At 40.8% G+C, this 13,680-nt stretch overlaps 1 long non-coding RNA gene across 2 annotated transcripts in view; it reads left to right on the top strand.

Moving 5' to 3' along the window:
* Positions 1 to 13,680, top strand: part of LOC109551194 (uncharacterized) — a 343,444-nt gene that overhangs the window by 130,973 nt on the left and 198,791 nt on the right. The window lies entirely within an intron of this gene.

The following is a 13,680-nucleotide window of genomic DNA, read 5'->3' on the forward strand; positions in this document are numbered from 1 at the left end:
CAAAATGTGTTTGCGCACACACGTAAAACCACAGGCCTCCTGGAGGCAGGCACCCCATCCGGGCCCCCTCATGGCTGCATTTGTAATCAGGAGCATGTGATGGAAGGATTGGTGCCTTTATATCTACCCAGAGGGCCTCCGTGTCATGTCCTCGTTTCTGACACATGAGGGGCTTGGGCAGGGAGGGTTCTCAGGGCCTCCCCAGCACGGACATCCTGTGTCCAGCAGCGACAGGGTCGGCGGTCTAGCTGTGAGAGCCCGCCCGTTCTCATGCAGGCTTGGAACGGAGTAGGACTCGTGGTGTCTCTGGCCCAAGAAGGAAGGAGGCTGGGTCTCCTCTAGCTCCCAAAGGGGGAAGCGGACACTGTGGAAAAGGGCTCTGTACAGCCCGCTGGGTGACGTCTACCTTCACCTTAGCATTTAAGGTCTCCAGGATCTGCTTTTGCATTATCCCCATCAAACTGCATTGTGTTTACTTCAAAGCCAGAACTTCCAAGGAAGTAAGAGGTAAGGAAGTGCCAGGGAGGCTCAGCGCTATCAATACTAAAATACTTTTGGAAGGCTGGACAGGTGAAGGCAGGCTATACGGAAGGGAAACGGTTCTGAGTGTTCTCTTTAGCAAATATCCTCTGAGGAAATCACTGGGAGCGAGCGAGGCCCTGGAGGCTCTCCTCAGGTCCCTTAAGGACACACAGTGGGAAAACCAAGCGCCACCCTCCTCCCTTCTTCCTTCTGTGGGCCTGAGCAGGTGGCATCCTTGCGTGGGCTCTGTGGCTCCTGTACCTGCCCCGTCTGTGGCAGGGCTTGTGGCTGGTCTAAGGCCCCCCACTGGCTCGCACCAATGAGGAGAATCAAGAAAGCCCGTCACCTTGGACTCCCCACACTCTGATGCTCTGGGGAGCATCGTGTTCTGAGAGACTCTAGCCAATGTTTCTATTTTTAAGACCTTCCGTTGCCTTAGATGGTGGGAAGGTAGGAGATAGGAGGGAAGAGAAGGGAGAGAGTGTTAGATAAGAGGAGGGATTTAGCGTCTGGAAGTCTTCCATGCACGCTTTAGGCTAAGGGGACAAATCCACTGGAAGGTGGTGTACACTCAGGCAGGGGTAGGCACACGGCACAGGATAGGCGTCCCGGTTGTAGAGGAGGTCCCACGAGGGTTGGGAAGGGATGTGTCTACATCCCATTGCTTCTGGGCCACCCTTGACCATGCTCTCTAGGTGCAGCTAAAGGGTCGTCTTTGGTGAGCAGCAGGATGGCTGGTATCCCTGTTATAAACTCTGTGAGTTTGGCCAGCACTGACCCACTGTGTGACCCTGGGAATTAGCCTGTTGGTTCCCAAGTTTCCTGCATATCTGTGACCTGGGAATTCTATTGCCTGGACTCCTCAGCGGCCTTGGGGATTAATGAAAGCCTTGTTCACAAATCTCTCAGAATCCATAAAGTTTTAGATCGATAATTAACAAGAAAAAGAAAGCATAAACATTTCAAAAATGTATCAACTCCCAAATCTATAACAGCCAATAAGTCTAAAAACTGAGTGGCCGCAATTGCCCTCAGTGACAGGTGGCCCATGCACTTTGAAAAGTAATTCTTCAATAAGCATAAATTACCATTTGGGGAAACCTTTCATGTATGCCATGGCTATGGATTTATTAAGTGAAAGTGAAACTTTTAAATAAATATCTGGAACAGAAAATGTATTTCCCAATCTCATCGGGCCACAGAGGCAGAAGTTTTTAAAGTGCTGTGTAACCTGTACTGAGAGGATAAAGCTGAGAACATGTCTTTAGAAGTCCTTTTGCTGAGTCAGTCAGTGCCACACAACCTTCCTCCCCAGCTCTTCAAACACCAGGATCCTCCTGATCTTAGCCAAGGGCAACAAGGGCCCAAAAGTCCCCAGGGCTCTTTCCCCACCCCTCAGAGAATCTGACAGATTCTGAGGTATCTCATTCCTTAAGAAGATCTGAATCTGGAATTTCCTCTCAGATTCTGAAGCACCATGCTTCATTTATTCACCTTCACAAGCAAATGTCCCTGCCAGGTTGTCTTCCCTTGAAAGGCAGAATAGGCCAGTGCCACTTTCTGCTTTTGGTTAGTTTTGTTGCTACTAAAAAAATCCTTGCAAGACACCAGTGGAAAACAAAATATAAAATGGAAGGCACACATCAAAAAACTAACCAGCCCAGCAAATGCTTGACAGCATTTCTTTTAGAGTAGACAGCAATACTCTGTGAGCACTGTTTGTTTCTCCAGCAAGCATCCTAGCGCTTCCTTTGTGGAGCTTCTCTGCTCCAGGTTTGGGCTCTTGGTGACATCAAATCAGTCATGGCCATTCCTTCTCTAGTTGCCAAAGAATAATGTAGGAGCTCAGGCCTAAGCTAATCACCATGTGGCATTCCCTGCTGGAAAAAAAACCTGTTTATAAATGAGCAGGAATTATACATTCAAGCAATGAAATATAAGATGATATTTTTTAGATTTTTTTTTAACATCTTTATTGGAGTATAATTGCTTTACAATGGTGTGTTAGTTTCTGCTGTATAACAAAGTGAATCAGCTATACATATTCATATATCCCCATATCCCCTCCCTCTTGTGTCTCCCTCCCACCCTCCCTATCCCAGCCCTCTAGGTGTACACAAAGCACCAAGCTGATCTCCCTGTGCTATGTGGCTGCTTCCCACTAGCTAGCTATTTTACATTTGGTAGTGTATATATGTCAGTGTTACTCTCTCACTTTGTCCCAGCTTACCCTCCCCATCCCTGTGTCCTCAAGTCCATTCTCTACATCTGTGTCTTTATTCCTGTCCTGTCCATAGGTTCATCAGAAACTTTTTTTTTTTTTTAGATTCCATATATATATGTTAGCATACAGTGTTTGTTTTTCTCTTTCTGCCTTACTTCACTCTGTATGACAGACTCTAGGTCCATCAAACTCACTACAAATAGTTCAGTTTCATTTCTTTTTATGGCTGGGTAATATTCCATTGCATATATGTGCCACATCTTCTTGATACATTCATCTTCGACGGACTTTTACGTTGCTTCCATGTCCTGCCTATTGTAACTAGTACTGCAGTGAACACTGTGATACATGACTCTTTTTGAATTATGGTTTTCTCAACATATATCCGCAGTAGGGGGATTGCTAGGTCATATGGTAGTTCTACTTTTAGTTTTTTAGGAACCTCCATACAGTTCTCCATAGTGGCTGTATCAATTTACATTCCCACCAGCAGTGCAAGAGGGTTCCCTTTTCTCCACACCCTCTCCAGCATTTATTGTTTGTAGATTTTTGATGATGGCCATTCTGACTGGTGTGACGTGATACCTCATTGTAGTTTTGACTTGCATTTCTCTGATAATTAGTGATGTTGAGCATCTTTTCATATGTTTGTTGGCAATCTGTATATCTTTGGAGAAATGTCTATTTAGGTCCTCTGCCCATTTTTGGTTGGGTTATTTGTTTTTTGATATTGAGCTGCACGAGCTGCTTGTATATTTTGGAGATTAATCCTTTGTCAGTTGCTTCATTAGCAAAAGTTTTCTCCCATTCTTAGGGTTGTCTTTTCATCTTGTTTATGGTTTCCTTTGCTGTGCAAAAAGCTTTTAAGTTTCATTAGGTGCCATTTGTTTATTTTTGTTTTTATTTCTATTTCTCTAGGAGATGGGTCAAAAAGGATCTTGCTGTGATTTATGTCATAGCATGTTCTGCCTATGTTTTCCTCTAAGACATTTATAGTGTCTGGCCTTAGATTTAGGTCTTTAATCAATTCTGAGTTTAGTTTTATGCATGGTATTAGGTAGTGTTCTAATTTCATTCTTTTACATGTAGTTGACCATTTTTCCCAGCACCACTTATTGAAGAGGCTGTCTTTTCTCCATTGTATACTCTTGCCTCCTTTATCAAAGATAAGGTGACCATATGTGCATGGGTTTATCTCTGGGCTTTCTATCCTGTTCCATTGATCTATATTTCTGTTCTTGTGCCAGTACCCTACTGTCTTGATTACTGTAGCTTTGTAGTATAGTCTGAAGTCAGAGAGCCTGATTCCTCCAGCTCCGTTTTTCTTTCTCAAGATTGCTTTGGCTACTTGGGGTCTTTTGTGTTTCCATACAAATTGTGAAATTTTTTGTTCTAGGTCTGTGAAAAATGCCATTGGTAGTTTGATAGGGATTGCACTGAATCTGTAGATTGCTTTAGGTAGTATAGTCATTTTCACAATGTTGATTCTTCTAATCCAGGAACATGGTATATCTCTCCATCTGTTTGTATCATCTTTCATTTCTTTCATCAGTGTCTTATAGTGTTCTGCATACAGGTCTTTTGTCACCTTAGGTAGGTTTATTCCTATATTTTTTATCCTTTTTGTTGCTTGGGTAAATGGGACTGTGTCCTTAATTTCTCTTTCAGATTTTTCATCATTAGTGTATAGGAATGCAAGAGATTTCTGTCCATTAATTTTGTATCCTGCTACTCTACCAGATTCATTGATTAGCTCTAGTAGTTTTCTGGTAGCATCATTAGGATTCTCTGTGTATAGTATCATGTCACCTGCAAACAGTGACAGTTTTACTTCTTTTCCAATTTGGATTCCTTTTATTTCTTTTTCTTCTCTGATTACTGTGGCTAAAACTTCCAAAACTATGTTGAATAATAGTGGTGAGAGTGGGCAACCTTGTCTTCTCTCTGATCTTAGAGGAAATGGTTTCAGTGTTTCACCATTGAGAGCGATGTTGGCTGTGGGTTTGTCATATATGGCCTTTATTATGTTGAGGTAGGTTCACTCTATGCCTACTTTCTGGAGAGAATTTAATCATAAATCGGTGTTGAATTTTGTCAAAAGCTTTTTCTGCATCTATTGAGATGATCATATGGTTTTTATCCTTCAGTTTGTTAATATGGTGTATCACATTGATTGATTTGCATATATTGAAGAATCCTTGCGTTCCTGGGATAAAACCCACTTGATCATGATGTATGATTCTTTTAATGTGCTGTTGGATTCTGTTTGCTAGTATTTTGTTGAAGATTTTTGCATATATGTTCATGAGAGATATTGCCCTGTAGTTTTCTTTTTTTATGACAACTTTGTCTGGTTTTGGTATCAGGTTGGTGGTGGCCTCCTAGAATGAGTTTGGAAGTGTTCTTCCCTCTGCTATGTTTTGGAAGAGTTAGAGAAGGATAGGTGTTATGTCTTCTCTAAATGTTCGATAGAATTCGCCTGTGAAGCCATCTGGTCCTGGGCTTTTGTTTGTTGGAAGGTTTTAATCATGGTTTCAATTTCAGTGCTTGTGATTGTTCTGTTTATATTTTCTATATCTTCCTGGTTCAGTCTCAGAAGGTTGTGCTTTTCTAAGAATTTGTCCATTTCTTCCAGATTGTCCATTTTATTGGCATAGAGTTACTTGTAGTAATCTCTCATGATTCTTTGTATTTCTGCAGTGTCAGTTGTTACTTCTCCTTTTTCATTTCTAATTCTGTTGATTTGAGTCATCTCCCATTTTTTCGTGATGAGTCTGGCTAATGGTTTATCAGTTTTATCTTCTCAAAGAACCAGATTTTAGTTTTATTGATTTTTGCCATCATTTCCTTCAGTTATTTCTTATCTGACCTTTATGATTTCTTTCCTCCTGCTAACATTGGGGTTTTTTTTATTCTTCTTTCACTAATTGCTTTAGGTGTAAGGTTAGGTTGTTTGAGATTTTTCTTGTGTTGAGGTAAGATTGTATTGCTATATACTTCCCTCTTAGAACTACTTTTGCTGCATCCCATAGGTTTGGGGTCGTCGTGTTTTCATTGTCATTTGTTTCTAGGTATTTTTTTATTTCCTCTTTGATTTCTTCAGTGATCTCTTGGTTATTTAGTAGTGTATTGTTTAGCCTCCATGTTTTTGTATTTCTTACAGTTTTTTTCCTGTAATTGATACGTAGTCTCATAGCGTTGTAGTTGGAAAAGATACTTGATATGTTTTCAATTTTCTTAAATTTACCGAGGCTTGATTTGTGACCCAAGATATGGTCTATCCTGGAGAATGTTCCATGAGCACTTGAGAAGAAATTGTATTCTGTTGCTTTTGGATGGGATGTCCTATAAATATCAGTGAAGTCCGTCTTGTTTAATGTGTCATTTAAAGCTTGTGTTTCCTTATTTATTTTCACTTTGGATGATCCATCCATTGGCGAAAGTGGGGTGTTAAACTCCCCTACTATTATTGTGTTACTGTCGATTTCCCCTTTTATGGCTGTTAGCACTTGCCTTATGTATTGAGGTGCTCCTATGTTGGGTGCATAAATATTTAAAGTTGTTATATCTTCTTCTTGGATTGATCCCTTGATCATTATGTAGTATCCTCTTTGTCTCTTGTAATAGTCTTTATTTCTATCTATTTTGTCTGATATGAGAATTGCTACTCCAGCTTTCTTTTGATTTCCATTTGCATGGAATCTCTTTTTCCATGCCCTCACTTTTAATCTGTATGTGTCCCTAGGTCTGAAGTGGGTTTCTTGTAGACAGAATATGTACAGGTCTTGTGTTTGTATCCATTCAGCCAGTCTATGTCTTTTAGTTGGAGCATTTAACCCATTTACATTTAAGGTAATTATTGATATGTATGTTCCTATTACCATTGTCCTAATTGTTTTGGGTTTGTTATTGTAGGTCTTTTCCTTCTCTTGTGTTTCCTGCCTAGAGAAGTTCCTTTAGCATTTGTTGTAAAGCTCGTTTGGTGGTGCTGAATTCCCTTAACTTTTGCTTGTCTGTAAAGGTTTTAACTTCTCTGTCGAATCTGAATGAGATCCTTGCTGGGTAAAGTAATCTTGGTTGTAGGTTATTCCCTTTCATCCCTTTAAATATGTCCTGCCACTCCCTTCTGGCTTGCAGAGTTTCTGCTGAAAGATCAGCTGTTAACCTTATGGGCATTCCTTTGTATGTTAGTTGTTATTTTTCCCTTGCTGCTTTTAATATTTTTTGTTTGTATTTAATTCTGAAAGTTTGATTAATATATGTCTTGACATGTTTGTCTTTGGGTTTATCCTTTATGGTACTCTCTGTGCTTACTGGACTTAATTGACTATTTCCTTTCCCATGTTAGAGAAGTTTTTGGCTATAATCTCTTCAAATATTTTCTCAGACCGTTTCTTTTTCTCTTCTTCTTCTGGAACCCCTATAATTCGAATGCTGGTGTGTTTAATGGTATCTCAGTGGTCTCTGAGACTGTCCTCAATTCTTTTCATTCATTTTTCTTTATTCTGCTCCCTCACAGTTATTTCCACCTTTTTATCTTCCAGCTCACTTATACGTTCTTCTTCCTCAGTTATTCTGCTATTGATTCCTTCTAGACTATTTTTAATTTCAGTTATTGTGTTGTTCATCACTTTTTGTTTGCTCTTTAGTTCTTCTAGGTCCTTGTTAAATGTTTCTTGTATTTTCGCCATTCTGTTTCCAAGAGTTTGGGTCATCTTTACTATCATTACTCTGAATTCTTTTTCAGGTAGATTGCCTATTTCGTCTTCATTTATTTGGTCTTTTAGGTTTTTACCTTGTTCCTTCATCTGTAACATATTTCTTTGTCATTTCTTTTTTTTGATTGGTGGTGCTATATTCCTGTCTTACTGGTTGTTCAGTCTGAGTTTGCCAACACTTAAGTTTGCAGGTAGTTGGATAGAGCTGTGTCTTGGTGCTGAGATGTGGCCCTCTGGTGGGCAACTGATATTCCCTGGGGTCTGAGATTCTCTGTTAGTCCAGCGGTTTGGACTCGGAGTTCCCACCACAGGAGCTCAGACCCAACCTCCAGCTTGGGAACCAAGATCCCGCAAGCTGGCCCAAGGTGGCCATCCCTGGTTTCACATCAACATGATCTCAGGCACAAACCTTGTGTTTCTGTTTTGTCTTTAAGCTACTTATTGAAACAACTGGCCTGTGGTCCCCAAGAGGGTCACGGCTTCAGCTGGTGGGGCCCCTCCAGGGCTGGCAGCTCAGTGAGGCCGCCCTGCCCTGGGGCTGCAGGACAGCTCGGTGACGGTGGATGGGAGGGACCCCAAGCCAGGAGTTCCAGCTCTGCCCAAAAGTGGGCTCTGTTCTGGGTGCCAGGTGTGGGGCTGCTCTGCCCTGAATCTCCAGGGCAGCTTGGTGACGGCGGAGGGGAGGGACCCCGAGCCAGGAGTTCCAGTTCTTTTTTTTTTTTACAGGTTTTTGGTAAAATTTTTTTGATTAGAAGAAAAACCTCAAGAGATGGTCTATCTCACCTGTTGGCAAGAATGAAGAAAGATACCTATTGGTAGGTATCCTATGATGGCAAAAGGAACCAACCTTAAGATAAAACTCAATCTTTGGAAGGGAGAACTGGGGTGAAAAATGAATTGGTTTTTGGTTACCTCCTAGAGGGACTGGGTTAATTTATTTTCCCTTGGTAAGTTCAAGTTCTAAGGTGAGCCTTTTGAGTGCTGTGAGAATTGGGGTATCTCACAGATTGTTGACACTTCCAGCCTATGCCCAGACAGAGATATTAGGGCTGGGAATAATGTCAAATGCAGTACAAATCAGGTTTTAACCTGGGAATGAGAATGAGAGGCCCAGAATCATTAAAAGAAAAAAAAAAGGTTGTCTCCCCCAGACAAAATTTTTTTTAAACTCCTGTCTAGAATTCTCCTGAGCAGTCTCCTAGGAAATAGAAAAGAATTTTCTTGTAAGAGGAAACCAATCAAAAAACTTTCATAGTGCTGAAACCTTAATGTATTTTCAAAATTGTAAATCTTATCTGGGTTGAAATACACCATGGTACAGTTTATTTTTCTCACATTCTCCTCTTATAGTAATGGTGATAGTTGATCATTTCCTTTCTTTGTTTGGAGTAGTTCTCAAAATACCAAAGACTGGAATACTTCATTGTGTCCATTTTCTTTACAATTGTCAAAGAAAATGCACTCTTGAAACTTCTGATTTTCAGAGTAATGGGTTATTCTGGACTCATTCTAGCCCATCCAAATTTCTTTCTTTCATTTTTTTAAAAATAAATTTATTTATTTAATTTTGACTGCGTTGGGTCTTCGTAGTTGTGTGCGGGTTTTCTCTAGTTGCGGTGAACAGGGGCTACTCTTGATTATGGTGTGTGGGCTTCTCATTGCGGTGGCTTCTCGTTTTGGAGCACAGGCTCTAGGCGAGTGGGCTTCAGTAGTTGTGGCTCATGGGCTCTAGAGTGCAGTTCAGTAGTTGTGGCGCATGGGCTTAGTTGCTCCGTGGCATATGGGATCTTCCTGGGCCAGGGCTCAAACCCGTGTCCCCTGCATTGGCAGGCGGATTCTTAACCACTGCGCCACCAGGGAATCCCGAAATTTCTTGAGGAGTGAAAATGCTCACAATGGACTCAGCTCTCAAGAAAGGAGGCAAATATATTGAAAGAAAACCTTTTGTGCTTGTCCTATAAAAGCACCATTACCACATCTGAGGGTAATGTTTACTCCTTTGCAGGCAGCAGGTAACACTAGCACTAAATCTTCTTGGCCCTCCTTGGTCTTCCCTTGAGTGGCAGACTTTGACTTTCCTTCTCCCTGACATTGCTCTCTGTTAGCAATCAGTTTTTGTTTATGGCCATATCTACAATACCCTTAGTTAAATCATTAATGGAAAACTCTGAAGCAGGCTGTAACTTTAATTTTACTTCAGTGAATATTTTGGAATCCTTCCTGTATGTAAGGTCTAGTGCCAGATACTGAAGCTCCAGAGGGGATAAGGTGTAGTCTTTGTCCTAACAGTCTAGTAGGACAAATACGTAAATGTATAAATTGAATATGTGTCGTGTATGCTAGGATAGAGAATACACAATGTGTTATGGAAGCACAGAATATAGTTAAACCAAATGGGGTTTTGGTACAACTTCACAAAGGATAAGGTGTTAAAGGAAAAATTTACAGTGGTCAGGAAGGAAAATGAGTAAAGTGTACTGTCCAGAGTTCTGGGCATGCAGAGCCTGTCTCAGATGCTATTACTGAGTATCAGTAATCCAGCCACCCTCAAACTTAATGGTTTAATTCTTCTGAAAACAACAGTAATCATTTATTCTGCAAATTGGACAGGACTCAGCAGGGGTGGCTCATCTCTGTTCCATATGCCATCAGCTGGGAAAGTTCAACTAGGAGCTGGAGGATCCATTTCCAAGATGGTTCACCCATATGGATGACAGTTTGGTGGTGACTGTTGGTTAAGAGCTCAGCCATGGCTGTAAGCTGGGATCCTTGGTTCCTCACTGTGGACCTCTCCACAGGCTGCTTGGGCTTCCTTACAGCATGGTTGCTGGGTTTCAAGCATGGTTTCCCAGAGAATAAGGCAAAAGTGAAGGACATTTTTATGACCTAGCCTTGCGAGTTGCATAATTTCTTCCACTGTACTTTATTAATCAAAGCTATCAGAGGACCTTCCCAATTTCAAGGGAAGGGAATATAAACCCCAGTGAAAGATGGGACAATTGTCAGTCACATAATAAAAATATGTGGATGGGAGATATTATTGTAGCTTCTTAAAATATATATGTACAATCTGTTACAAAGTCCCTGTCCTCAGTCCCATGTTTCTAGAGAGCCCTGCTCTGGGCTTACTGCTGCCATGTTCCTTACCACAATGTGAAGAGTGTGCAGCCTAGAACATGTGGTCTCTCTACCTCCACTTCTAGAGCATATGCTTAGTACTCAGAACTCAGATTACCTATTCAAAAAGATAGTAATGAACCTACATCCAAAGATAGTGTGGGACTGTTCCCTGAGTCAGGTCTCTTGTGGGTTGGATGGCACCACAGGTACATGCACACTAGACTGTACATCCCTAAGCTGGAGATGTGACGGAATGGTGGGGTATTGGACATAGCTTGGATGTCTATCAACATGAAGATCTTCTCTGTGGGATAAGAAAGGGTGTGAAACAAGAAGGAGAATGTGATATAAATCTGTGTGTGAAACAAGAAGGGGCTGTAGAAGGGGGCATGGGATCCATGGGATGCACGTCTAGAGCCAGGGCCTGACTTTCTCTGCTTCATCATGTTCCATAGTGAAACTCCAAGGAATCTGAGGGTTATAAATCAGTCTACACCTACCAATATACTCACTAACTAGATTTTATTATTCACATTTTACTATTCTGGCTTTATTATCTGTACATCTATCTGTATCCATTCGTGAGCTATCCACTTGTTTAATGAAAAGCAAGGTAAATTACAGATATCAAGACTAATACAGTGGGCAGAATCAAGATGGTGGACTGGGAGGACATGGAATTCGTTCTCCACACAACCAGGGCACCTACCAGGCACCAGTGGGGGACCACGGACACCTAAGGGGAAGGGAGGAACCCCCAGTGACCAATTGTTTCAATTATATTTTTATTTTTCCTAGTACATTTTTTATCTTTCTTTCTTTTTCTTTTTTTTTTTTTTTACACTTTGGCAGTTTCTTTTTTTTCTTTTTCTTTTTAATTAATTAATTTTTGGCTGTGTTGGGTCTTTGTTTCTGTGCAAGGACTTTCTCTAGTTGCGGCAAGCGGGGGCCACTCTTCATCGCGGTGTGCAGGCGTCTCACTGTCATGGCCTCTCTTTCTGGGAGCACAGGCTCCAGACGTGCAGGCTCAGTAGTTGTGGCTCACGGGCCTAGTTGCTCCACAGCATGTGGGATCTTCCCAGACCAGAGCTCAAACCCTTGTCCCCTGCGTTGGCAGGCAGATTCTCAACTATTGCACCACCAGGGAAGCCCAAGTTTTTATCTTTCTAATTGTATTTTGTTTTTTATTCTTTGATATTGTACTGCTCCTTTTCTTCTTCTTTTCTTTTTTTTTTTTGCCATGCCATGCAGCTTGCGGGTTCCCAGGCTGGGGCAGGCCCAAGTTCCTGTGGTGGGAGGTCTGAGTCCAAACCACTGGGCTAACAGAGAACCTCAGACCCCAGGGAATATTAATTGGAGTCAGTCCTCCCAGAGGTCCTAATCCCAGCACCAAGACCCAGTTCTATCCAACGGCCTGCAAACTCCAGTGCTGGGCGCCTCAGGCCAAACAACTAGTAAGACAGGAATACAGCTTCACCTGTCAAAAAAAAAAAAAAATGAAATGACAAAAAAATGTTACAGATGAAGAAGCAAGGTAAAAACCTACAAGACCAAGTAAATGAAGACGAATAGGCAACCTACCTGAAAAAGAATTCAGAGTAATGATAGTAAAGATGATCCAAAATCTCAGAAACAGAATGAAAAATATACAAGAAACATTTAACAAGGATCTAGGAGAACTAAAGAGCAAACAAACAGTGATGTCAACATAATAACTGAAATTAAAAATACTCCAGAAGGAATCAATAGCAGAATAACTGAGGAAGAAGAACGTATAAGTGAGCTGGAAGATAAAAAGGTGAAAATAACTACAAGGGAGCAGAATAAAGAAAAAAGAAAAGAATTGAGGACAGTCTCAGAGACCTCTGGGACAACATTAAACACACCAACATTCGAATTATAGGGGCCCCAGAAGAAGAAGAGAAAAAGAAACAGTCTGAGAAAATATTTGAAGGGATTATAGTGAAAAACTTCCCTAACGTGGGAAATGAAATGGTCAATCAAGTCTAGGAAGCACAGAGAGTCCCATACAGGGTAAACCCAACATGCCGAGACCCATATTAATCAAACTATCAAAAATTAAATACAAAGAAAAAATATTAAAAGCAGCAAGGGAAAAGCAACAAATAACATAAAAGGGAATACCCATAAAGTTAACAGCTGATCTTTCAGCAGAAACCCTGCAAGCCAGAAGGGAGTGGCAGGACATATTTAAAGTGATGAAAGGGAAAAACCTGTAACCAAGATTACTCTACCCAGCAAGGATCGCATTCAGATTTGACAGAGAAATTAAAATCTTTACAAAGCAAAAGTTAAGGGAATTCAGCACCACCAAACCAGCTTTACAACAAATTCTAAAGGAACTTCTCTAGGCACGAAACACAAGAGAAGGAAAAGACCTACAATAACAAACCCAAAACAGTTAAGACAACAGTAATAGGAACATACATATCGATAATCACCTTAAATGTAAATGGATTAAATGCTCCAACCAAAAGACTTAGACTGGCTGAATGGGTACAGAAACAAGACCCACATATATTTTGTCTACAAGACACCTACTTCAGACCTAGGGACACATACAGACTGAAAGTGAGGGGATGGAAAAAGATATTCCATGCGAATGGAAATCTGAAGAACCTGGCGTAGGAATTCTCATATCAGACAAAATACACTTTTAAATAAAGACTATTACAAGAGACAAAGCAGGACACTACATAACAATCAAGGAATCAATCCAAGAAGAAGATATAACAATTTTAAATATTTATGCATCCAACACAGGAGCACCTCAATACGTAAGGCAAATGCTAACAGACATAAAAGGGGAAATCGACAGTAACACAATAACAGTAGGGGAGTTTAACACTCCACTTTCACCAATGGACAGATCATCCAAAATGAAAATAAATAAGGAAACACAAGCTTTAAATGACACATTAAAGAAGATGGACTTCATTGAAATTTATAGGACATTCCATCCAAAAACAAAATACACTTTCTTCTCAAGTGCTTATGGAATTCTCCAAGATAGACCATATCTTCATTTACAAATCAAGCTCTGGTAAATTTAAGAAAATTGAAATTGTGTCAAGT

The sequence above is a fragment of the Tursiops truncatus genome, chromosome 14 (assembly GCF_011762595.2).
Source record: "Tursiops truncatus isolate mTurTru1 chromosome 14, mTurTru1.mat.Y, whole genome shotgun sequence".
NCBI lineage: Eukaryota > Metazoa > Chordata > Mammalia > Artiodactyla > Delphinidae > Tursiops > Tursiops truncatus.